A 12,880-nucleotide genomic window follows, 5' to 3' on the forward strand; every position below is an offset into this window, starting at 1 on the left:
AAATTGCTGAGGGCACTCACAAACTTGCAATGTTTGCTTTAGCCTCCTGAGTCACTGGGGTTATAGGTGTATGCCACCACACCCAGCGCAGATTAGTTATTTTTTAAAACAATCTATCTCAACCCAATACTGGCTTCTCCAAATGATAGGAACACTCAGACTGATAGGGTTTATTTGTTACATAAAAGGTATGCTGAAGGTAGATGTTCCAACAACTATGCTCATTTTGCTCTAAGAGAGTCTTGATTGAAGCCCAGGTTGTGATGTGTGTAGTGAAAATTTAGCTTTATCCAAGAGAGTCCGGTCTTTGTCCTCAGCTACTAGGAGTAGTCCCACGGAATGTCTTGCTTTATGGGGTGTGTTTGCAAGAGGGATTTGGACACTTGAAGTCTAACAATGTGATTAATGTTGGAGATTTGATACACCTCTGTCAGTTCATTCTAGAGGCAAAAGTATTAACCTGAGATAATTATGCTATCTGATATGCTATCTGATTCTCAATACAGATCTAATTTTCTCAAAATTTCTTGGTAATTTGCATGCTTTTAATGAGATTAAACTCTTGATTTTGTTTAAACTTAAAAAGTGAGTTTTAGATTTATGAAGCTTCAGAGGTATAAGAGGGGAGTAGCCAAATTTCCCTATGCTTCTGTTCCATTAATATTAATGTATCTTCAGAGATTAGCATTACATGAACCAATTTGGCTAATTATGAGCTCTGCCTATGGAGCTCTCAGACCCACCCATACAACTATAAACAATCAGCCTATGTCATGCAGCTTCTTGGTCCCAGTCCAGTTGGTTCTGTGTGTCTCCTCTTTCCAGAGTCATTGTCTACATTGGAGATCCATGCCTGAGTCTGTCCTCCTCCCAATTCTGAGGATGGAGCCTGATTCCTCACCACTCACCAGGCAGGGGAGAGGCAATGGATCATCACTCCTTGGTCATGCCCCAGCATGACAGCTCTGACTGGTGAGTGTGGTGGAAGAAACTGGATCCAGAAGGGACTCAGAGAGCATCAGTTCCTCATTACCCAGACAAGAAGTTGGAGTATCCAGATAGGAGGCGCCCCAAATACATAGTTTTAACTCAGAGGCCTATGAAATAAAAAATTAAATTAAAAATTAATTGACATAATAATTTTGTATATGTTTATGGAGCACAGTGTGATAATTTGATACATGTATATAATATTTCATGATCAAACCAGGATAATTAGCATTTATATCTCCTTAAACATTTCTTATTTCTTTGTGTTGGGAACATTCAAATGCCTTTCTTCTAGTTCTTTATAAAATATATAATACATTGCTGTAAACTTTGCCTACCCTTCTGTGCTATAGAACACTAAAAATTATTCCTCCTAGCTAAATGTATGTTAGTTCCTGTTATCCCATCTCCCTCTTTCCCACTTCTCCCTACCCTTCCCACCCTCTGTGACCACTATTCTAGTTTATAGTCTTGGTTCTGATCAGGATCCAAGACTGAGAGGAGTTCTGTTCTCTTTCACACTAGTTCTAGCTCTGGTGGGTATCTCATTAGCACAAGAAATGGATCTCTCTAAACTGTCTCTTATGTGATCTAAAATGATCATGAAGGTCAGGATGAAGATAAGAACAAAGATGACTATAATGATGATGTCATGAATCTTTATTAAACTTTCCCAAGTGCCTGACTCTATATAGTTTATTTAATTTCATCTACAATGACCACTCCCAGGTAAAAAACATTATTGTTCTTTTACTTGAAAGGAATAGAACTTTCTATTTCAATTCTCTTGGGCTCCAGTGCCTGAGACCTGAGAGACTTGTCTTCTCTACCATATAAACAACAAAAGGGCATGAAAACTGTATAGGATTGTATTTTATGAATAAGCCTGGAATAAATTCCAATGATGATTCAAATTCTGTTTACAAAATAATGAACAAATATTTTTTAAGTTTAGGCACTGTACATCTCTAGAGTTTAGTATTATTCTCCCCATTTACAGACAAGGAAAGCTAGTACAGAGAAGGGGAGAGTTCTTTATACGTACTACAGTGTGAGTATTAGAAAAAGAAATTGGACTCAGACTGTGGTCTATTGACTGTACTTTCAGGACTTTGTTTCCTCATGTGAGCCAAATTAGAGTTTTTCTTGTAAAACCTCCTCAAGCACACATCAACAAACCAAGGCAGAGGCATTGATTCTTTCTCTTGCAATTCAGTGAGTTCATCTGAGAAGTGGCAGCATGAACTGTGGTTTATAGAGGCAATTCTGACATAAGTATGAAATTTTTAATTTGAATAATAATGCATTTTTACAACCAAGTTTGGACATCTGAGACATGGAAATATTATTTCCTATATAAGATGAGAATTTTCACATGGAACTCTCATGGAGTGATTATATTAGATAGACTTCAAGAATATTTCTTATTTGATACTTTTTTTGTTGTTGTATTGTTTTTGTACTGGGGAATAAACCCAGGGGTGCTTTTATATTTTTATTTAGAGACAGGGTCTCTCTAAGTTCCTTAGGGCCTCACTTGTTGAGGCTGGCTTTGAATTTGTGATCCTCCTACCTCAGCCTTCTGAGTTACTGGGATTACAGGTATGTGCCACTGAGCTTCGCTTCATTTGATATCTTAATAAAAGAAAGTATTTGATAGCACCTGATTTTTTCTATTGGAAAAACAAATGTAGGCAATAAATAGTAAAAATTAATATACATCTTTTTTACAACTCGAAACAGCTATCCTGCAGGCACACATCATATACAAATTCTCACTTGTGTGATAAGAGAAGTGTGAGAATTTTCATAGGATTGTTGTCATGAGAAATTAAAAAATAAAATGAAATCCAATCTTCAGGCAATGTTATGCATTGAAATGTTATATCTAAATATATGTACTTCACAGAAAGACTTTAATTCAGTATTCTATTAAAATGTTAGATGTAATATAGAGTAGTATATTGGTTACCTAGATTTTCAAGAGAATTACACATAAGCAAATCAATACTAATGTTAGAAAATCATGGACAAAATATACTTACCAAATTCCTGACAGTGTTTGCATTTGGGGACAGATGTATAGAAGAATGGGATTATGCATGGATATAAAAAAACTCAGATTTTATTGGTAATATTTCAGATCTCTATAAATAGAAGTTCTGAGGCAAATATTGAATTGTTTATATTTTTAATATAGGTAGTAAGTGTTAATGATGATAATAACATATATACTATTAATAGAACATTTTCTAGTGTGTGGCAGCATTTTGAGACATTGATTCTTGGTCCGGGACCACTAAGAACCATATATACAGAGATAATTATTTAATTCATTCTAAGCTATGGCAGAGCATCAGTATATTTTAAATACCCATAGGTAAATATAATGATCAATTAGTATTGATGACCACTGGTCTAAGCACTTTGTTTCATTTCACCCAATTTCTTAAACACATCACTGTAAGTTAAGTTCAGCTATGATTTTCATTTTACAGTGTGGAAATTCTCCAGGTGTTACATTCACCTGTCTGTTCTTTTTTCCCTTTTGTATTTTCTCTGAAATTATATCATACTGTGATATGCCTAGAGAAATGAGGACTACAGTTGCCCTCAGGGAGCTGGTGAAAGAGAACTGAAATTTCTGTGTCAGGAAAGATTGAGGTGAACAGCTGTTAATTAGGCATACGAAGGCTAGGTGTCAGGCCTGGGTTTGGGTCACTCATGGCCCTAAATTCCTCAACCATCATCAAGGAGGTTGGATTTCATGAGGACACAACATTTGCAAATGCTTAAGATTAGAAATTCATTTAAACTTGATCCAATTACTTTGTACCCATTTCTTAATATCGCTCTATACTCCCCAAACACATGACTATATTTTGTCAATGAAATAAAAGACATCTCTTTAAGTATTTTAACCAAGCCATCACAAAATTAAAACAGAGAGAGTGAGAGAACACAAAGAAGTATGAAATACCAGATGTTTCCTTGAGATTGCGTAGGATTGATAAGTTAATACGAATAAAATGAGAATTATTAGAAAATATTTCTTAAATGCTAATTATTATGTATTTAATGATTTGTATATTATTATACACTGATGACATCTATGAGATTGGTGATGCTGTATGATTTGGTATATTTAACCAAAACATGTGTGTCAAAATTTGAAGTACATCAGGCCAAGGTTAGATGTTATATTAGAGAAGAATTAAAAACATACATCCTATGGTTTTGAGTGACACTTAATTCCATAAAGGAGCAAAGTCAGAGGGCCAAGAAAGGATGAAAATCCATAATGATAACTGGCACATAAAATGCTTTATGATTATGAATATTTGTTTTTGAGTTAGAATCCAGATACTTTGGTTTTAGCACTTAGAGAGCTTATAAATATTATATAATAAGAGAATTTCTTGCATTGTATTTGAATAAAATAGTTTTTACTTTCTTTTAATTAGAATGGTCTTTTTCTTAAAGGTGAAAGGATATTTATCTTTGTTTTTTTCTTAAAAGAATATTTTACCTTAATTATATATTCATCTCTAATGCTTTTGCTTTTAAACTATACTTCAGTTGAGTGTCTATAAGATTGATGTGTATAGAAAAAGATGAATACCGCAAAAAAGAAACGATGACAGATTTCTAAGGTGTTAGGGTGTGTCACAACTAAGAAATATTGCTGAGGGTATATGGCCCTCTAACGAAAGGACTTTACTAGTGAATCGCTTTAATACAAAATAATAGTGCTGCATGCTGGTTTGCTTATTTACTTTTTTCAACCTTTTTCCCCTTCTCAAAAGGTGTCCCTCCAATATAGAATCACAAAATGTAACACGTGTTTCAGAATTCTATCTCATGGGCCTTTCAGAGGATCCAGAACTGCAGCCCCTCCTCTTTGGACTGTTCCTGTCCATGTACCTGGTCACAGTGCTTGGGAACCTGCTCATCATCCTGGCTGTCAGCTCTGACTCCCACTTTCACACCCCCATGTACTTCTCCCTCGCCAACCTGTCCTTGGCTGACATCAGTTTCACCTCTACCATGGTCCCAAAGATGATTGTGGACATCCAAACACATAGCAGAGTCATCTCCTTTGCAGGCTGCCTGACTTAGATGTCTTGTTTTTATGCTTTTTGGATGTTTGGATAGTCTGCTTCTAATTGTAATAGCCTATGACATGTTTGTAGCCTTTTGCCATCCACTACACTACCAGGTCAGTATGCACCCTCGCCTTTGTGGCTCATTGGTTTTGTTGTCAGTTCTCATCAGCCTTTTGGTCTCCCAGCTGCATAATTCAATGGTGTTACAACTTACCTACTTCAAGAATGTGGAGATTTCTCATTTTTTCTGTGACCCTTCTCAGCTCCTCAACCCTGCCTGTTCTGATACATTTACCAATAACATAGTCATGTATTTTGTTGATGCCATCTCTGTTTTCTTCCTATCTCAGGAATCTTCTTCTCTTACTATAAAATAGTTTCCTCTATTCTGAGAGTTCCATCATCAGGTGGGAAATATAAAGCCTTCTCTACCTGTGGGTCTCACCTGTCAGTTGTTTGCTTATTGTATGGGACAGGCCTTGGGGTGTATCTCAGTTCAGCTGTCTCACTTTCTCCTAGGAAGGGTGCAGTGGCCTTGGTAGCATACACTGTAGTCACCCCTATGCTTAACCCTTTCATATACTGCCTTAGAAACAAGGACATCAAGAGGGCTATGTGGAGGCTCTTCAGAAAAATAGTCTAGTCTCAGGACCTGTGACATCTATTTGCAGTGCTGGTTTGCAAAGGCAACAAAACTACACATCTAGGCCTGCAAAACTCATCTCTTTCATCACATTATTTTCAAGCTCTTGTGGTTTTCATTCCTCTTCCTATTTCATATCTAAATATTGCTTTTTTAAAAAAACTGTCTTTAGTGAAACTATGGGAGTTTCTGTATTCTTTGTACAGCTTACTCATGCATTTCTGAATTCTATTATACTTATGCAAACTTCTGTACTTTATTATTTATTAGAATCTCAGAAAGATGAGCAACTCTCTTTTTATATACTTAAGATTTCTTATAATTAATATATTTTCAGTAGCTTCTGTGTCTTTACCATATAAAATTTGCATTTATCAAAAATTTATTTGTGCAGGTTATCTATTAGGATGCCTATCACTGCTCCTCCAGATTGCCTTTATGGGAAGCACTAAGGGATCTTTAAAAACATTGATGCCTGAGTCTCACCACCAGAGATTCTGATTTATTGAACTGGCATGTGACTTGAGCTTGTGACTTTTTAAGATGCCCAAGGATTTTACTAAGAAATCTGCTGATAATCCTTTAGGATCTTCCTTGTACATGATGAATTGCTTTTCCTTGATGCTGCCATGGTTCAATCTTTGTGACTTTTGATGATTTGAGTGTAATATATCTCATTATGGATGTCTTTGGATTTATCAGAGTTTATTTGGTGTTTGGATATGTATGTCTATTCTTCAAATTTGAGAAATTTAAAATTTCAATCATTATTTTAAAAGTTGAATCTCTATCTCTTCCACCCTATTCCCTTTCTGACATTCCCCTAATGCAAAAAATTCAGCTTAATAGTTTCCCATAAAATCCTTAAAATCCTTAGAATCTCTTCACTTTTATTTGTTCCTTTCTATTTTGCTTCACTGATTCAATAATTTCAAATGATGTGTTCCTAAGTTTATTGATTATGTCCTTCTGCTTGATTGAGTCTATTATGACCCTATCAAATATTTCAATTTACTTATTGATTCTCCAACTCCAAAATTTTTGTTGCTTTTTAATAATTTATAGGTGTTTGCTAATATTCTCATTTTGTTCATGCATTGCTTCCCCGATTTTGTGGCTGTGTTCTCTTTTAGCTTACTGACTATTCTTCAGGTGGATGTTTTTTATTTTTGTCAGATAAATCATAGATCTAATTTCTTTAAAGAATATTTCACAGTAAGTTTAAGAATATTTAATTTATTTCTCTGGTTGGGCCATGTTTATATAATTTTTTGCATGCCATGTTCTCTTTGTTGAGTTTTTGGCTTTTGAGAAAATAGCTACTTTTCACAGTTTTAATGGATTGATTTCATGTAGTGGAAGACATTCACCACAGACTAATAGAAATTTTAGGGCTGGGGATGTAGCTCAGTGATAGAGCATTTGCCCAGCATATGGGAGGACCTTGATTTAATCCCCAGAGGCTCTCCCCATCCCCCTGCCCTGCCAATAAAAAAGCCTAGAAATTCTCAAACATTTTCAGAAAATGAATTTTCTCTGGGCTTGTTTGTGTAATTTTCACCATGAATATTCCACCTTCTCCTTCTTCTTTCAGGGCAGAACTTGGGAATTTTCTCATGATTGTGCCATGCTGCTTCTGGGAGGGGTTAGGTCCTTGATGAGCAAATACAGCAAAATTTCTTGTCCATTTTTATTCACCTGTTCCTGAATTTGTGTTTCCATGATGTGCTAATATCTCTTAACTAGTTCTTGGAGTTCTCACAAAGGAAACTTGGTCCATATATGTTGCTAATTTAGTGTCTCTGTGGAGGAATTAAGGTTTGGCACTTACTATTTCATTGTCTCATTGATGTTTCTGTGGCTAAAAGTTTATTTCATTAAATGGCACTGCAAATGAGCACTTTGTCATGTGGTCGGGCTTTTATTCTGGTGGTGGCCTTCTTGCTATGATGGGAGAAAGTGCAGGCAATCAACAGGGGAGAGGCCTTTAATGCTTGTTTTCTGATTTTATAATCAGGAGAAAATTATTATTTAAGAAGACAGTCCATATCTGCTAAACAGGCCTTGTCTGCTGATGTTTTTGCTAATCAGAGCTTCTTGAAGTTTACTGCTTCTGGGTTCATTTAATTTCTTGCCAAGTGTGTCGTGTGTGTGTGTGTGTGTGTGTGTGTGTGTGTTTAATTCTGAAAGGTGTAAGACCCTACAAATATTATAGTAAAAATATTTTCACAGCTCAGATTGATGGACATCCTTTTAAAATAAACTCTGACTCATAAAAAATGTCAGTGTTGTGATAGATAAAGGCTGAAGAACTGTTCCAGACTGAAGTTCCACGAGTCATGATAACTAAATGGAATATGTGAACTTCGATTGGATCCTAAAATAGAAGAAATAAATAAATTATTTAAAATAAAAAGAAAGACTTTGTTTTCTGGTAACACCCATAAAAAGACAGAAGAAAAAAATTTCTGAAGTGAAATGAGCAATTACTTGATAAGCAAAAATAAGAATCTATGAGAACATGTGTTGAATTTGAACACAGAATGATTGCAGTGTATTGAGACATCATTGGAGGAATCCTGCTAGTAGGACAGAAACTAGTGTCATTTTTTCCATACTACATGGAAAGGAACTACATGGTGGTTTCTGCTGAAATATCAAATACGGAGCTACTTCTTCCCATGTGACAGGAAAGTTTAGATAAGAACATGGTGATTTGATGTGTTGTGTAACTTGCTGGAAAGAAGAGGGATAGATCCATAATCTTGTGGTACCTACAGAACAACATCAAGAGCACTCTTGATCACACAGCATGCTTAAGACCATACAACAGTAAATATCAACCTGTTCTTTCAGCTTTTCAGAATGCTGGTTCCGGTTCAGTGGAAATCACACCTCTGTCTCTTTCCAGAGTCATCTGTATTAGGAGGCCCCTTCCTGATTCTGTGGAATGAGTCCTGTCATTCATGAGGAAAGATCCTCAGTTCTCACTGCTCATCAGATGTGAAGAGGGAATGAATTTCAGTAGCACTATTAGCAAGACCACCCCATTAGGAAGGAAGCCTAGTTCAGTGAGTGAGTGTTGGGAGGCACACAGAGATGCTGGAGATACTATTGGGAGTATTGCTTTCTCAAATTGAGGATCAGCAAGATCATTGGAATGGCTATTCTGAATGGGTCTAAAATGCAAAGTTTTTGCTCAGAGACCTATGAAATTTATTCTGTGTTCATAGAGGGAATTTAAGAAATGTCACTGAGAATTCTTTAGACTTAAGCAGTTTAAAGCATAAACTGAATGTCATTTATCTATATATCCAAAGTCTTATACAGTAGGGCAGAGATAGGTACACTTTTACCTTATATAACATCAAGCAAATTATCCACTGTTTCAGAGGAGAAACTTAAGATATTTTTACATGCATATTCAATATGGTACTTCTTCCCAGGACCACCAGACCTTCCATAGATTAATTTCTCAACTCTTTTTTTCTGGTATCAGGGATTGAACCCAGAGATGCTAAATCACTGAGTGACATCCCCAGCCCTTTTTATTTGGAGACAGGTTCTGGCTAAATCTCTAGGGCCTCACTAAATTGCTGAGGCTACCCTTAAACTTGTGATTCTGCCTTAGCCTCCATTTTTGCTGGCATTCTAGGTGTGTGTCTCCATGCCCTGTTCTCTAATTTCTCAACTTTTGAGAGAAATGTATGGTTTAAAATTATGAACAGTGGATGTTTCCAGAAGATGTGACACTCTCCTGGGCTGCTTCCTGTCTTCTTTTTTCCCTACTCAGCTTTTCACGCTGGGCATTTTGAGGTGCTGTCTCCACTGCCCTCACCACTACAACCACGATCTCCTTAATAGACACCCAGAAAGTTGAAATGGGATTAACAGTTTTTCCTGTTGTTTGGAATGATTCTCTTTTTTTGACAAAGTACTACTGGCTATTGGAAATGTTTTGTTTGTGACTGGCTAGGCTCTTATAATCAGTTTAGAAAGAACATTCAGATTCTTCTTCCAAAAACATAAAATGAAAGCTACAGGATTTTTCTGAGGTGGTGTATTTGTAGTTCTTATTGGTTGGCCTTTGAGAGGCAGGATCTTTGAAATTTATGGATTCTTAACTTGTTCAGGGGCTTCTTTTCTGTGTTGTTGGCTTTATTAGAAGAATGCCAGTTCTTGGATCCCTCTTAAATTCACCTGGAATTAGATCATTTATAGATAAAGTTGGAAAAAGCAACAATATTGTTTCACAACAAGAGAATTTGAAGACTCACTTAAAATGTTGTATTGTTTATAAAATTCTTTGAAGAACATTCAGTACAAAATTAAATTACATCAAATAACTTGTAATGTTCTTTACAGAAGCTTAAAACATGTAGCCTACAAAGACCAACAGCAATTAGTACAGAAGCAATGAAAACAGGCTTCTAGTCAAGTGATCCAAGAAGGCCGCAAGCAAACTAAGGGAGATGAAATCCATGTTATGAAGCATATTGAAACACTAGAAGGCTATTTTTATTATCTTTCCACAATGTGCAGAACACAGCCATTTTTAGAGAACTGTGGTGTCGGTTACTTTTGTTTTTACTACTATTATTATTGTTTTGAGGTCTCAGGAACACCCATAGGCATTTGCTTTTTAGAAATGTCCACCGTGATGGCAACTCTATTTCCAGTTGTGCTGTATCTCTGAAAGTAATGCATGAGTAGGGTTGGATTATGTCATTTTAATGTATTAAACCCAGTGAAAACCCAGTTCATGTATAAATCACTATTTTTTTTGTAAACATGGATGGGGAAGTGAAAATAAGCATTTTGCTATGCAAATATAACTATCTTTGGTGTTCATTTGTCATGTGCTGTAAATTCATCCTTGGCTATAACCCTCGTATGTTATCCCTCCATCTAATATGAAATGACTTTGGTTTAGTAATACATTTTGTACAGACAAGGTATTCTAAATGTCTGAATATACTCAGCTTCTTCCTCTCATATCTATCCCTATATATCTGCCATTTGGGATCCCCTCAAAATAATTTATTTATTTCTTCTATAATTAATCAATGTACAGCTAAACAGCATACTTTGTCCCATATCCATGATGTATGCATTAAACTTTTCTTTGTATCAAGCCCAATGTTCTGATAGAAGATGAGGTGGGGAGAGGCTAGTGACTCCCTTTCAGCAATGAGAACATGGAAGAAGTGATGGGAACCACCATATTATTCTGCAATCCATTTGCTGTGTATGTACCCAAAGGAAATGAAATACATCTGTTGAAGAGACATCTGAACTCCCATTTTTACTGAAGCACAATTCATACTAGCCAAGGAATGGAAATAAACTAACTGTCCATCAATGGATTAATGGATACAGAAAATGTTGGACATACACACAATGAATACTATTCAGCCATAAAAGGATGCCATTCTATCATTTGAGACAAAATGGATGGAAGGGGAAGACATTACATAAGCCAGACTACGAAGACAAGCACTACCTGATATCTTTCAGAAAGGTGGTCTCAGAAGTTGACAGTAGCATGATAGTTATCAGAGGCCTTGAAGATTAGGAGGGAGTGATGGGGAAGGATTAATTACAGAGTTTTCTAGTTTGAGAATAGCAAATAAAATATATACTCTAATTTTTTAAAGTTACAGGAAAGAATTTTAAATGTTTTCACCATAAAGAAATGACAGATGTTTGAAGAGATATGTTCACTATGATTTGACATTACATAATGTATACCTGATTCCAAATATTACACGGCGTTTTAAATATGTACAATTATTATGTATTGGTTAAAAAAGAGAAATAAATATTAAAATATAGTTTCCTCCTGCTGCTTGTAGAGTATTTGTTTATTTATTTAATTTTTTAAAGTTTTTTTTTTTTGTAGATCAACAGGTATCTTTATTTGTTTTATGTGATTTTAAGGATCAAATACATGCTAGGCAAGCACTCTGCCAGTGAACTACAGCCCAAGCCCTGCTCCTGGAGTATTTAAATACAGTATATTATCAAAAACCTATGTAACCATGAGTGGTTTTATAATGTATCAATGCATTTTCACTAGAGAAAAAAGAACTAAGATTCAGTTGGACTAGTAAAAAATCCATATATCTTCAGTACGTAAAGTACCAAACCAAGCAAAGGTAAAAATAAATTGAAATATGAAGTTCTCCTTAGAGACATATAGGAATGGAAATAGTGTGAGATTCTTGAAACAAGAAATCTAATTCTCCATATATTTTCAGATTAATACAATGAAATGACAGATACCAAATCCCATATTTGATTGTTATAGTGAAGAAAAAGTAGTCTGAGTTTTACATAAAGATCCAACAAATTGGAAGTCTGACCAAGTACTTTTACTTTTCTCTTTTTCTCTTTCCTTTAATATTAACAAGTCCTCATAGATTGAATTATCGTGGATCTATTGGCTAATTAGGCACTTTGTGCATTGAGCCTCCAAGGTTGCGCAACTGAACTAATTAGCCTGTGCTTCTAGCCCTTTACTTTGCCAGTTCCAGTGTAGTGGCTCCACAGCATTGTCTACTGTCTTCATTGGCATCTTCATAAACTTGAGCCATTTTTCAAGTCCTGAGGACAGAGCCTGAGGTTTCATCACACACTAAGCAGGAGAGGAGCACTGGATCCATACTCCTTGGTAATGCCCCAGTAGAAATGCAGTACTGCCCAGTAAGTTCTGTGGGAGATGGTAAAAAGAGGAGGAACTGTCAGCATCATTGTTTCCTCAACACTGGGGCAACCATGTCAGTTGGGATGATATCAATATGCAAAGTTTCAGCTTAGAGGACTAAGTTTATGTTTTGGTTCTGGGATGGGGTCCAGGAATTCACAAAGTTCTGTTTTTCTCCTACACTAATTCTAGCTTCTGTAGGCCTCTCCCTCATGGTACTAGTCAATGAATCTTGCCTTCATGGGAAAGATTAGCATGAAATTCTTTTAACTAGGTTAAGAAGGCTGAGTTTCAAACCTGATGGAGACGTATCTTGAGGTGTTAAATTCTTTATTTGTAAATAATAGGACTTATGATAAAAAGAACTGATATTACCAGGACACTATGGAATACAAATAAACAAAGCAAAACCAAGTAACAACAACAAATAAAGAG

General features: G+C 35.7%; 2 pseudogenes; both read left to right on the plus strand.

The window, feature by feature from the left end:
* Positions 1-495: 495 nt before the first annotated feature.
* LOC124105198 (olfactory receptor 7E178-like) lies at positions 496-6,074 on the plus strand (annotated as a pseudogene).
* Positions 6,075-8,753: 2,679 nt separating this feature from the next.
* LOC124105199 (vesicle transport protein GOT1B-like) lies at positions 8,754-10,049 on the plus strand (annotated as a pseudogene).
* Positions 10,050-12,880: the final 2,831 nt, after the last annotated feature.

This window comes from Marmota monax, unplaced genomic scaffold (assembly GCF_021218885.2).
Source record: "Marmota monax isolate L192 unplaced genomic scaffold, Marmota_monax_Labrador192_F-V1.1 WCK01_AAM20220418_F8-fsc00732, whole genome shotgun sequence".
Classification (NCBI taxonomy): Eukaryota; Metazoa; Chordata; class Mammalia; order Rodentia; family Sciuridae; genus Marmota; species Marmota monax.